Source organism: Pongo pygmaeus, chromosome 6, assembly GCF_028885625.2.
Source record: "Pongo pygmaeus isolate AG05252 chromosome 6, NHGRI_mPonPyg2-v2.0_pri, whole genome shotgun sequence".
Lineage (NCBI taxonomy): Eukaryota > Metazoa > Chordata > Mammalia > Primates > Hominidae > Pongo > Pongo pygmaeus.
Genome location: NC_072379.2, coordinates 121,054,036 through 121,068,210, shown reverse-complemented (window position 1 = coordinate 121,068,210; position 14,175 = coordinate 121,054,036). Strand labels below are relative to the sequence as shown.

Genomic DNA, 14,175 nt, shown 5'->3' with positions numbered 1-14,175 from the left:
TCTCTTCTCACAACCCTTAGCCATAGCTTCCAGGGTCTTGCATATTCAAAATAAAAAATGATGACTTATCACTCGGTATATATAGTCATACCTAGAACTCCCAGTCAAGACACAATCTTCCAATCAGCATTCATTGAGTTGCTTAGCATTGATATGACATGTCATTTTTATCACATTTCCTGGAGAACAGGGTTAGAAAGTTTTAAAACAGCAAATTCTCATGGAAAAGAAAAAAAAGAGGTTTTAAGCCATTTACCCACATCCTTGAAGCACCTTCTTCTCTTGAAGTCCATTGTGTTGCGCTCTCCGGGTGTGCCTTCTCTTTCCTTCTTGGTCTCACCTTTCCCTCCCATGTAGGCTTTTACAAGGCTATGTCCTTAACTCTCTTCATTTCTCCTTTGTGCTCTCTCAATATCTTCACTAGCTCTTTTGGTTTGGGTCATCTATGCAGACAAATGCCAAATCCTTACCTGTAGCCTTAACTTTTCTAACAACTCTAGTTTTGAATTTCCCAGTTCCTCCTGTGTGTTGTCATTTAGATATCTTGCAGGAACACTGAATTCAATTTATCTAATACAACTCCTCAATACAACCCACTGTATTTAATCACCATCTTCTCACTCAGTCATTTTCAATTATACCATTTCTCTCTCCCCTGTTTTTCAGGCATCTTCAAAGTACTATAGATTCTACCTCTGTACTATTTTTCTTATCAATATGGCCCCTCTTTTTCATGTCTATGCACTCTTTTTCTGCCTCTGAAATGCTCCAGGCTCACCATGCTGGTTGTCATGAAAACTGTAAAAGAAAAAAAAAATACTATCTTTAATTGTCTATGCTTTGCTTTGGAGACTTCATCAGACCCTCTCTTACTCTTCTTACTTCAAACATTCCCTTGTATTAGCTCCTCTTGGTTTAGGATTGCTGTGGTTTGACTATTTGTGTCTCCTTCAAATTTCATGTTGAAACTTAATTCCCAGTGCAACAGCATTAAGACGTGGGGCTTTTAGGAAGTGTCTGTGCTCACCAAACACCAAATCTGCTGGCACTATGATCTTCAGCTTCTCAGGTTCCAGAATTGTGAGAAATAAATTTCTGTTCTTTCCAAATTACCCAGTGTCAGATATTTTGTTATAGCACATAACAAATAGACTAAGACAAGGATCATACTTTCCTTGTACCTTTTTTTTCTTCTCCATTACTCCAGGATGTGCTGGTGTTTCCCCAGAATTTTACACTATCTACACAGACTTTAGCTTCATGTCAATATACCTGTTACTAGGTGATTCCTAACCAGTATCTATACATTCCAAAAGAGTTTCAGAAAATTAGTTACTATCACTAGGCTACTTCATCACTTGCTTCAACAATAAGAATTATGTCAGTCAACTTTGAACATATGCCAAGGAATGGAAGAAAAGAAGCATTGAGGTAGAAGCAGGAATATGGTTTGTACCCAGTGCAAGCCTGATGTTGTAGTATAAGCCTACCATCTATTACAGGCTGAATTATGTCCCCTACTCCACAAATTCTTGTGTTGAATCTCTAACCCTGAGGATCTTAGAGTATAACTGTATTTAGAGTTAGGCCCTTTAAAGAGGTGATGATAGTGAGACCATTAGTGTGAGTCCTAATTCAAATTGGCTGTTGGCCTTGTAAGAACAGGAAATTTGGGGAGCTGGGTGCAGTGGCTCACATTTGTAATGCCAGCACTGTAGGAGGACAAGGAAGGCGGATCACTTGAGGCCAGGAGTTCAAGACCAGCCTGGCCAACATGGCAAAACCCCATCTCTATAATAATAATAATAATAATAATGATAATAATAATAATAGCAAAAATTAGCCAGGGGTGGTGGCATGCACCTATAATTTCAGCTACTTGGGGGTGCTGAGGCATGAGAATCACTTGAACCCAGGAGGTGGAGGTTGCAGTGAGCCGAGATCGCACCACTGCACTACAGTCCAGTCTGGGTGACAGAGTGAGGCTGTCTCAAAAAAAAAAAAAAAAAAAAAAAAAAAGAACAAAAGAAGAATAAGGAGGAGGAGAAGGAGGAGAAGAAGAATAAATTTGGATGCCCAAAGAGACATTAGGGATCTGTATGCACAGAAGAAAGGCCATCTGAAGACACAGTGAGACAGTGGCCATCTGCAAGCCGAGGAAAAAGGCCAAACTTGCCGCCACCTTGATCTGAGGCTTCCAACTTGCAGAAGTGTGAGAAAACAAATTTCTTTGTTTCACTCAGTCTGTGTGGTATTTCATTATGGCAACCCTAGAAAACTAACTCATGATCAATAGAAATGCATTTATGGCACAAACTGTCAACCTGTGTAAGTGCTAACAATGAAGTTTAAGTGAAAGAACAGACCCTTAACAAATTTTGTAACCACAATCAGGTGGGAAAAGAAAGAAATTTCTATTTCTCCAGTTTTACCTCTTTTCCTCATTTATTGATATTAATATTTATTAATATTATGTGTAATTTAATAATACACAAAATATTTAGGTCACGCTAATGTCCTTTAAAATATACATACATTGAAATAAAGCTAAGTTTATATCTTTGTAGCAGCAGCAGCCTCTGAATACAAGCCCCCTCTTTCCTTTTCCCTCTCCTTCATCTAAAATGGACAGTTACGGGGAACCACAGCAGATGTTGCTGGTGAGATGCTAGTAGAAAGACATGTAGGAGATAAAGCTTAGACCAGGCACTGCGGCTCATGCTTGTAATCCCAGCACTTTGGGAGGCTGAGGTGGGCGGATCACAAGGTCAGGAGTTCAAGACCAGCCTGACCAACATGGTGAAACCCCGTTTCTACTAAAAATACAAAAATTAGCCGGGCATGGTAGTGTGTGCCTGTAATCCCAGCTACTTGGGAGGCTGAGGCAGGAGAATCACCTGAACCCAGGAGGCAGAGGTTGCAGTGAGCCGAGATTGCGCCACTGCACTCCCGCCTGGACTACAGAGGGAGACTCCATTTCAAAATGAACAAACAAGCAAACAAAAAGCTTTGTGTTTACTCTTCCTCAAATTTCTCTTTGGCTCTGTGAAGCGGATATAAATGGATGAGAGTAAAGGCACCCCTGGCTGGGTAATGGGAATCCTCTGCAATGCCTCAACATAGTTATTAAACCTTAAATTCAGCTGCATGAGAAGCTGACAGCCAAGAGCTAAAATGTACCCAGACATTGCTTATTCTATCCTTTATTTCTGAACTATCACAATCAGTCTCTGATTTTTAATCTAGTGAAGTTTCTTATTTTTTAAAAGTCAAGAACAGCAAATACTCCTGCTGAGGATGGCAGTTTTAGTTAGGGTGAAGGAATAGGGAAGTGGAATATGTTGACAACTTACTTCTATAGCAAAGAGACTATTTCTTGTGTTATCTGCTTCCCCTGGCTCCTGGAATCTGGCAAAGATGTTTTTCTTTAAATATTGTATGAAACTGGCTTTCCATGTGGTGTGGGATTTAGAAATTAGATACTTGAACAAGTTGTATAAAGGAAGTGTATATGAACATTGTTTAAAATGCCAAGACATGTGAGCATTCAGCTTGGAATCAATTACAACCTTAAAGCAGGTCTGCCACACTGCCAAGTTGCTCCTCATTCTTTATGTCAGTAAAACTGGACAGATCATAGAGGTAGAAAGTTATGGACATCATATTTGGGGAGATAATTTGAATTGAGCAAATACAAAACTATTTTTTAAAATAAAATGTCATATTTGTAAACTCATATATTCTGTTACTTCAGACACCCTGATTCAAAGACAGACAGACAATCTTTTAATTGTTTGAGAAATGAGAATTTAAGAAAAGCTCTTCTTTCTGATTATGAGAGAGTGACTTCTTCCAACTCTCTGGAAATCCACTCATGTGATAAGAATATTCCATCCTATAAAAAGTGTTGGTCTGGGTGTAAATTTTTAATTCATTATTTCAATAAATATTTATTGAGTACTTCCTCTAGGTACTGACTGCACATCAAGATAGACAAAGTTTCTACCATATGGAGCTTATATTCTAGCAGAGGAACACGGATAGTAAACAAGCAAATAAGTTCAGATACTGTTAAGTGCTAAGAAGAAAATATAACACGATAAGAGTGGGTCCTCAGTGAAGACCTCAGTGTGAAGGTAACATTGAAGCTGAGAACTCGATGACAGAAAGAAGCCAATCTTGCTCAAATCTTCTAGGGGAGGAGCTTTTCTGGAGGAGGCCCTAACATGAGAGGCCCTAACATGAGAGGAACTTGGCAAGTTCCAGGACAAAAAGAAGGCAGTGTATCTGGAATATTGTAATAGGAGAGATGCGATCAGAGAGGGTGGTCAGGGACCCGCTCTGGTAGGACTACTAGGTAAAGGTAAGGTCAATGAGTTGTACTCTAAGTAGGAAAGGAAGCCCATGTTTCAGGCAGAAAAGCAACAGGATCTGATTTATATTCTTAACACATGGTTCTGACCACTATGAGGAAAATCAATTTTACAGAAAAAGAGAGGTCAACCAGGAGGCTGTTGCAGTATCCAGATGGGAAATGATGGTGCTTCAGATAGGGTGGGCATAGTGGAGATGAAAAGAACCAGACTGATTCTGTATGTTTTGAAGTTGAGACTTAATAGGACTTGCAGAGAGATTGGATGTTGGAGATTAATGAAAAAGGGAAATCAAAGATGACTCCTGGATTTGGGGGTTTAACTATCGATTGACAGTGCTTTTATTTTCAGTGAAATATGAAGGATAATCATTAGATAGATGACAGGGTCAGGAAAGGGAAAGGAGAAGACTTATGGGAGGTTTGAGGAGAGAGGAAAGGTGTAAAAGAGTTATGAAGTGTAAGAGAGAATATAATAGTAAGTGAAAAAGAATTGTTGCAAATAGTTTTATCTCCCATTTGGGATTAGCTATTAGACAATACAAGATTTCCTAATAGGATCCTTGTCATTGTGACTGTCTTATCTAAGAGAAGGGATGGTCAGAAGAGAGAAATACAAATAGAAAAGTGTCATTTTATACCACTGTGCCTCTGACGTGTAGGGTGCTCAGTCTGGAAGCCAGGTGGCCTTCTGCCAGACACAAGAGAAACATTATTTTAGAAAAAAAAATCTTCCTGTAACATGGAAACATTCATATGAGTCTTACTAAACCTGAAAGAATTTATAGCAGAGATAAACCAAACAAGTTTACTAATAGTGGTAAGAACCTTCAGCCTAAATGTACCATTTCCCACATTCCAGAATCTTGTTGAATCTAGGAAATGAAGCTAATCCTATTTACCCATCTCTCCATCCATTTTTCTATTGATTCATTGATTTATTTAATGAATATTTACCAAATGTCTGCTATGTGCTGCTATGTGCTAGTAACAAGGTAGATGCAGTCTCTACCATCATAGAGCTAATATTCCAACAGAAGAAACAGACAAGAAACAAGTAAAGGAAATGAAATGATGAATGGTCAGGGAAAGCCTCTTTGAGGAGATGAAACTTAAGTTGAGGCATGAAAGATAAGTGTCGGTAAGCTATACAAGAACCTGGGCGGGAGCATTCCAGACAAGTGTTAACAGGAAAGAATCTGGCATGACCAGAGGGATGCAAAACAGAGAAGAGTGACAGGGGATGTGACACCAGTGCCAGGCAGGGGCCAGCTCACTTAGGAGAAATCAGAAAGATCTTGTGAATTTTACTATTGCTCTTCAATCAAATTTATCCAAAAGTTGCCAGAATAAGCTTCTTAAAAATGTCGATCCCAGCAATCATTTATCTGCTTAAAAACCTTCAGTGGTTTCTCATTGCGTTTGAAATTAATCTAAATTATCCAGTTTAGCCTACAGGACGTGGAATGAATCGAAGATACGGCTTAGATTTTTGTCTTCTACAACTGTATGGTGCACCAGTGATAAACTGGAGATGACTAGAAGAAGAAAAGTTTTTTGGGGGGATTGGGGAAATCCCATTATATAATACTTTCAATTCATGTGTAAAAAAATTCCATGAGTATAATTAATTAAGAAAATCTTTGGTGCACTTCTATTCTGTTGTCTACATTAAAGAATTCAGGGCCAGGTGCAGTGGCTCACACTTGTAAACTCAGCACTTTGGGAGGCCGAGGTGGGAGGATTGCTGGATGTCAGGAGCTCGAAGTTAGCCTGGACAACATGGTGAAACCCCATCTCTACTAAAAATACAAAAATTATCTGGGCATGGTGGTGGGTACCTGTAATCCCAGCTACCCAGGAGGCTGAGGCAGGAGAATCACTTGAACCTGGGAGGCAGAGGTGGCAGTGAGCTGAGATCATGCCACTGCACTCCAGCCTGGGCAACAGAACGAGACTCTGTCTCAAGAAAGAAAAACAAAAATCATATTTGTGAGAAGTCCTGTGATCAAAAAGTATCTTTATTCAAGACTTCTATTATGCATACTTATTACCCATTGGCTATATTCGTTTAGCCTGTTGGAAAGTATTTTTGTTGTTGTTGTTGTTGTTTTTAACCCAACTCCTCCAACTGCTTTGCCAGTCCCCAGTCTTCTTTCCAATTATTCCACCTCTCCATAAATTTCATATTTGATATTCCCTAAGTATGACCAAAGCTATTACCACATCAGGGATTTCTCTGTACCCCTCCCTAGCCTTTTTTGTCTCTTAGAACTTTAATTTCACTTTGCTTTGTGCATTTTTTGTGATCTTCAAAACCTTCTGCTCTTTCCCCGCATGCTTCTCCAAAGGTCCTTGTTGCTAGCTCAGAATTTCTCTACCTTTTTATATATCTATAAAATAACTCCTTCAGAGTATTCTAGGCACATTCTTTTTTCCATCCCTGATCCAGGGCTGCCACTTTCTTTTAGTTTAGAGTATAATGTCTACAAGTAAGCCTTGGGAATGAACAGACTATCTTTACACTTAGAGACTGTATTTTCCATTGATTCTGAAAGTGAGAGACACAAGGACCCACAATCAAAAGTGCTACCACCTATATAGGATAAAGTCTCTCGTGTTGCAGGACCATTTGTAGTAGGCAGATTCTATGAAGGATAAAAATTTTGTAGAAAAACATTTGCCTTACTAAAACAACAACAAATAAAAACAACAAGAAGAAAACTCGATCTACACTCTATTCCACTAATTATTTTTCCGTGAAAGGAATCATAGCATAGTGGTTAAGAGCATGAGCTTTGGAGTCCACCAGAGATGACCCCAGCTTGGGCTTTAAGCAGGGGTGTGAATGCTATCACTTAACCTTTTTAAGCCTTAGTTTCCTCATGTCAGTGGAGACTATTTGTATCTACTTCATGGATTGTTGTATGGACTACATAAAATATTATTGGTTTATCACTCAAACCTAGCATATAGACATTTAAGTATGGTAAGTTTTCTTATTTTATACTATGTAATTACCTTATTGTTTATGTTTTTGCCATTTCATTACTGTACTCACATATAATTTTAAATCTCTTCTTAGAACTTTCAAAAATATGCACAATATTTTTAGATTCTGACCTATACCTTCCAGACTTTTATTTCACCACTCTGTTGCTCATACTCTCTTCCCCCTAAGAAACAGTTAGGACTATGGTTTTAAAATATTTTCTGATCATTTGCAGCATATTTTTCACTGATGGTCTATGAAAAACTTAGGAACTCATTGATTTCCTATAAATTTTTTGGTGCTTATATACATACACACGCACAAATTATACAGATAACTGTATATTTAAACACACATATAATATATTAAAAATAAATGTATACATTCATTTTTATAATTTTTTGTGCTTATATACACATATACACACAAATTATATAAATAACTGACATATTTAAACACATATATAATGTATACATAAATTATACATAAATTTATACATAAATTATATATGTGTTATTATATATACCACATTCTTGCTTTTAGGACCTCAGCACAAAAATCAATCTTCCCCATGGAATGAAAGAAACATAAAACAATCATTAAAATATTGTTAGGAATACTATACAAAGAACTAAAGTAAAATAACTCAAATCCCTAGTTACACTGAGGTATTTCTACATGTCTATATACTCTCCATCATGTTTGAATTTCCAGAAGCAGATCATAAAGTTATCAGTGTCATCTTGTGATGATCTAGATAAACTCTTTCAAATGGGAGTGTTGGCTTTTAGGCCAGGAGGTTGAGCCTCAACAAAATCCGATCTTGGTGCTCACACAGCTCCTCCAATCACAGTATCCCTTTTTTACCCAAACCCTTCATTCCCTCACTCCTCCACTCCATGTTTATGCTTAATATAATCAATGTTTTAAGCTTAGTTTTCATCACCAATAGCAGAGCTCTATAAATTCTTCAAATGAAACACATTAGCATCCATAAATATTATTTGGTATTTATACTACATTGTATTTTTTTATAAGTCTTCGTGTTATTTACATGAATAGTCCATACTTTTGGTTCATGGTTTTGCATGCCATCATGACAGATCCCAAAAATTCAACAAAAAGAAGAGTATCAGTTCCAAGGTCTGCTACCAGTATAAGGATAAGACTTGAGTCAACAATGTTAGGAAATTTTTAAAGTCCACACACACTCTGGTAATTATGTCTGCTCCAAATGACACTAGCAAACATGTACAGTATTATAGAAGAATATTTGTAGTTGTAATTGTATTAACTATAATTTATAATAACATATTCTAAATCTAATAAATTCCATTTTAACAAAATAACATCTGCAAATTATTCAAACTCATTAAACCCCCAAATGAAAATATAATCAAAGTAAAATAATTATAAAGCATGTTGGCTTTTGCCAAGTAATGTTTCCATTTAGATAGTGAGGTCCCAGTCCTCTACAACACAGAGTCTTACATACTCATGTTCATATAGTATTTTATTTTTTTGAGACAACATCTCACTTTGCCACCCAGGCTGGAGAGCAGTGATGCAATCATGGCTCTCTGTAACCTTGACCTGCCGGGGTCCAGTGATCTTCTCCCCTCAGCCTCCTCAGAAGCTGGGACTACAGGCACATGCCACCATGTCTGGCTAATGTTTAAAAACAATTTTTGTAGATATGGGATCTTGCTATGTTGCCCAAGATGGTCTCGAACTCCTGGCTTTAAGTGATTCTCTGCCCTCAGCCTCCCAAAGTGTTGTGATTATAAGTGTGTGCCACTGCACTTGGTCATATAGTCTATTTAAAAAAATAAACAACTGTGCAAAAATATTTAATATTTGAACTGACGATACATATAAAATGGTATTTAAAAGCATTAAAACATATAATCACTTTCAAAGGCTTAGGGTTTTAAATTTAACAGAAAAGAGAATGAAACAATGTTTGATAAAAATGATGCAAGTGTTCATGCACAGATTTAATTTTCTCTCAAACAGCAGGATACCTTGGACCCAGTATAATGGACTCTTGTATACCATCATACAATGAAGAAACAATACTTTTAGAGAATTATCTTTAGGTGAAGAAATTAAAAATGTCAGAGTAAGAAATATACTGTACATAAACATACACATGAAAAGCCTAAAAATCCAGCTGTGACAAGAGACTTTACAACTGAATCAAATGCAATTTGAGAAAACCTACAAAACATTTGCTTTCTGTAATCTCTACATATAATTTCAGAAACAGAGATTTTTGCCCTGGACTGGTATAAATAAAACACCCAAAACTTTTACTAACATCATTTAACGTAAAGGTGCTGATTTCCTCGGCATATAAATTTTTTGTCTTATTTTCTTTTTCTTTCCCAAATCCACCTATCTGATTAAATATACTGAGTAAATTTTAATTTTTTTTAACGCTGCTTTCTGAGTGTTCTTTGCTATAAGTCCATCTTGTTCTGGAACCTCTGTTTTGATATCCTGACCATAATTATTTTCTCCTTCATATTTTCCTTGATTTGTATTTAATCAGTATTTTAGCTCATGTCTATCGAAATCACATGATCTAGAATAAGTGTGTTTTTTTGTATCTCTCAACTGACTTCCAGGAGTGGTCTGAGCTTGCTGGTGAAGTGAAATACCTCATACAACCTGGCTTTTACCTTCTCTAGAGCTCTTTTCTTCCCTCCTATGACCACATCTCCTACAACCATATCCTGCTCAAATCTACAATCATAAATTTTTATCTTGTTTCTTGAATTCCTACAGAAGGAATCTGAGGAATTTCTTCTACTGGAAAAACGTCTTTCTGATTTATATGGCTTTTCTGCGTTGCTACTACTTGTCTCAGTTTTATCGGTATTACAAAAATCTCTTGGCTCTTCAGACCTGTCTCCAAAATAATACAGTATTTCACCTGAAGATGGAGAGAGTATCTATCTTTCTCTTTTACTCATGTTTTTTGATATTGTAAGTTATCGTGATTTTCCAGTAGTTTTTCCACTTCTTGCTTTTGGTTAAGAAAAGATGCTAAAGTATTAGTTGAAACTGGGTTTCACCTTTCCTACTCTGTCTATCTGGTTTGAGGATACCCTAAGCGAATGCCTCTTCAAATTTCAAGCAGACTTTGAACAGTTCCTCTTATGTTTCTTATGCTTTTTGTGACTAGAAGAGAATGAGGATGATGCAGAAACAGATTCATCAGCAGAAGAAACAGGAAGAGGAAGTCGTTGATTTTCTTTTCTTCTTTAGCCTTTCTCTCTCTCTCTTTTTTTTTTTTTTTTTTTTTTTTTGTTAGTTTGAGATGGAGCCTCACTCTGTTGCCCAGGCTGGAGTGCAGTAGTGCAATCTCAGCTCACTACAACCTCCACCTCCCGGTTCAAGTAATTCTCCTGTCTCAGACTCTCGAGTAGCTGGGACTACAGGTGCACACCACCATGCCCAGCTAATTTTTTGTATTTTCAGTAGAGACAGGCTTTTACCATGTTGGCCAGGCTGGTCTCAAACTCCTGACCTCAAGTGATCTGCCCTCCTTGGCCTCCCAAAATTCTGGGATTAGAGGCGTGAGCCACCGAGCTTTGTCCCTTGTTCTCTTTTAAGAGGTTATGTAACTTTCTTCACGTGTTTCTTTTTTCTGCTTTTCTTCCTTTTCAGCCTGTTTTTCTCTGTACTTATTTATGAAGTTTCTGCGAAGCAATTTTTACATCTTTCGAAGTCTCATCCAAAGCCCAAGCTTTCTCCCAGTGACTTTCAGCATTTAAAAACTTTTCTTCTTCTAACTGCCCTCTTCTTTCTACAAGTGTCTGTGAGTTGGAGAGTTTTGTAATGCAAGCTCAAAATCTTCTGTTGCTTTGGTCAGACTTCCCTTTGGGGTATTTAATCCTCCATAAACTGCCAGTGTTTTGTTTGTTTCTAGAGCTTTATTGTATTCATTCATGGCATCCACATGGCATCCAATCTTAAACTGTAATCTTCACACATTTTAAAGTCCAAGATGCATATTGTTTCTTTCTTAATGCAGAAACAAAATTGTCTTAAGAGAAATTATTGCTCTGCAGGCCTTTTATTAAAGATGGTGGATGGTTGCAGCAACACGAATGGAACTGGAGTACATTATCCTAAGTGAAATAACTCAGAAACAGAAAGTCAAATACCGCATGTTCTTCCTTCTAAGTGGGAGCTAAACAATGTGTACACATGGACATATAGAGTAGAATAACAGACATTAGGGACTCAGGAGGGTGGGATGGTGGAAGGAGGGTGAGAAAAAAAAAAGAGAGAGAGAGATAAAAAAAAATTACCTATTGGGTACAATGTTCATTATTTGTGTGATGGGTACACGAAAAGCCCAGACTTCACCAGTGTGAAATATATCTATGCAACGAAACTGTACTTGTACCCCCTCAATATGTTTTTAGTGGTGTTTTTTTTTTGTTTTTTGTTTTTTTGTGTGTGTTTTATTTTTTTAGATGGAGTCTCGCTCTGTCACCCAGGCTGGAGTGCAGTGGCACCCTCTGGGCTCACTGCAACCTCTGCCTCCCAGATTCAAGTGATTCTCCTGCCTCAGCCTCCCGAGTAGCTGGGATTACAGGTATGCACCACCATGCCTGGCTAATTTTTGTATTTTTAGTAGAGATGTGGTTTCACCATGTTGGTCAGGCTGGTCTTGAACTCCTGACCTCATGATCCGCCCACCTCGGCCTCCCAAAGTGCCATGATTACAGGCATGAGCCATCGTGCCTGGCCCTAAATATGTTTTTTTTTTTTAAGTGGTGGATTAGTCTATTCCTACTTTTTCTAGAAAAAAGTTACTCCTGGATTAACAAATTCCACTGAGCTCTGCATAATATTTTTATAGGCTCCAAAGAATTGTTATTTAGTTCAACACGCCTCCTGTAGCACAAAGGAAGTTCTTCAGGGCTAATTATACCTAATTTAATACCAGATAGGTGTGGTGGAAGAGACAAGGTATCCAGAGACAGTGCAAGCTTTGCATGGCATCTATCAATATCCTTGATTCTGGCTTGAATGATGTCATCAGTTTGATAGTATGATAAAGAACCCCTATGGTTACTGTAAGAAGACACATTTCTTAATGGACAAAGACCTGTGCTTTCTAAGTGGAAGTGGAATGTATCTCCTATGATTCCACTTCATCAACAAATCAACACCACGAAAAATTAAAATTCCTGTATAAAACTAGTTTTTCCAATCACTAAGTCACCATGCTCAATAGTTTGGAAAAACAGCTCTCTCCAATCTACACTAGGTATCTCCATAAATAGTTTTAAAGGAGGCATGGCTGCATAATAATCTTCATTGTCTTCATTAATTTCAGAAGTTGCAGTTGTCTCTGCTTTCCAGGGGTGCAAAAAGCAGATTTTTGCCTTTTTGAAGAAGAATTTTTGCATTTTATCGTTGTCAACTCTCTTCTCTTTTCTGCTCTATGGTTGCTGCTGGGGCAGAGGGCCCAGGCAGCCTTGGCAGCTAATACCAGGACGCTCCCCCAGTGCAGACTGTCCTGCTGTTCGCTCTGGAGCAAGGATAGCAACAATGGCCCTGTAGCAAATCAGAGACTGCCACAGAAGGTCTCAGCCAATGGCTAGAGATTGCTGGGCCTGATAGCCTATGGGAAGCTGAGGAGGAAGCCTGGAGACCACTGGAGGCACAGAGCACGGTCACTTAGGTGATCTTTCACATTGATTTAGAGGGATAAGTATTGCTATTTTTAATCTGTTATAAAGATTTGTCTTCTCAATCTTAAAATTTCTAATTCAGTAGTTGTAAGATAAAAAAACAAGCATTTTTTTCAATGCCAATGTGGCCAAGTATGCTGATTATTATCTGAGTGCTCTATCACATCCATTCTCCAGGTTTCTCTGCCTTGTTCTTCGCCCTGGAGGCTAACCTCTATTAAGCGCATCTGCATAATTTGCCTTAGAATTTCCTGTTTGAAGTTGAGTTAATGAAATGTTCTGGCCAATGTTTGGAGTATGGAAAGAAAAGATGCCAAGGGATCCTTTGAATGAACCATCTTTTTCTGCTGAGACCCTGGCTGATGTTTGTCCTGGAAGTGGCGTCACTAGGCAGACTCTCAAAATAGGATTCCAGGATTACGGTGCTCACAATATTCACATATTTGAATGCGTAGGTAACATCTTGATGCCTCACTAGGCAGACTCTCAAAATAGGATTCCAGGATTAGGGTGCTCATATATTTGAATGCATAGGTGACATCTTTGCTGGGAGGAAATAGTATGCAATGTATCATGCAATGGCATCACAGTACTCAAATTGCTACTGAAGGTGACAAGTGATGAAGGTCAGGGAGAGGATAAAGTGATGCCAGATCAAATAGATGGGGGCACTTAGCAGTTATGGCAATAATGTGGTGGATTTTGGGGGTGGACTGGGCGCTTCTGGCTACTCTGGGGAGTGTATATAAAGAAAAAAGATAACCTTAAAGTCTAGAATACCCAGCTCAAAGCACATCAATGGAAAACTAATAGCTTGAAAATGTCAGAAGCATCTAGGAAACATATTTAGTAGGAAGGAAGGCTTGAGTAACTCTACCAGGTAAAGAATTGTGTGCAGACAATGTGCTGGTGAAGGATAAGAGAATGGATGTTGAAAGCGGGAAGCTATTGTTGTCAGTTTAGGTCTTGTGACCAGCTAGTTTTAAGTTAATTGTTTTTCCCCTTTTCCATCATATATTTTTTAAAGAGAACTAATGGTAGCTAACATTATGATTTAGGTTCCAGGAGGAAGTGTGACAGAACTGACAACATTC

At 38.0% G+C, this 14,175-nt stretch overlaps 1 pseudogene; it reads right to left on the bottom strand.

Annotated features, from left to right (window-relative positions):
* Positions 1-12,796, bottom strand: part of LOC129041584 (tetratricopeptide repeat protein 14-like) — a 47,281-nt pseudogene extending 34,485 nt beyond the window's left edge.
* Between the last annotated feature and the right edge of the window lie 1,379 nt (positions 12,797-14,175).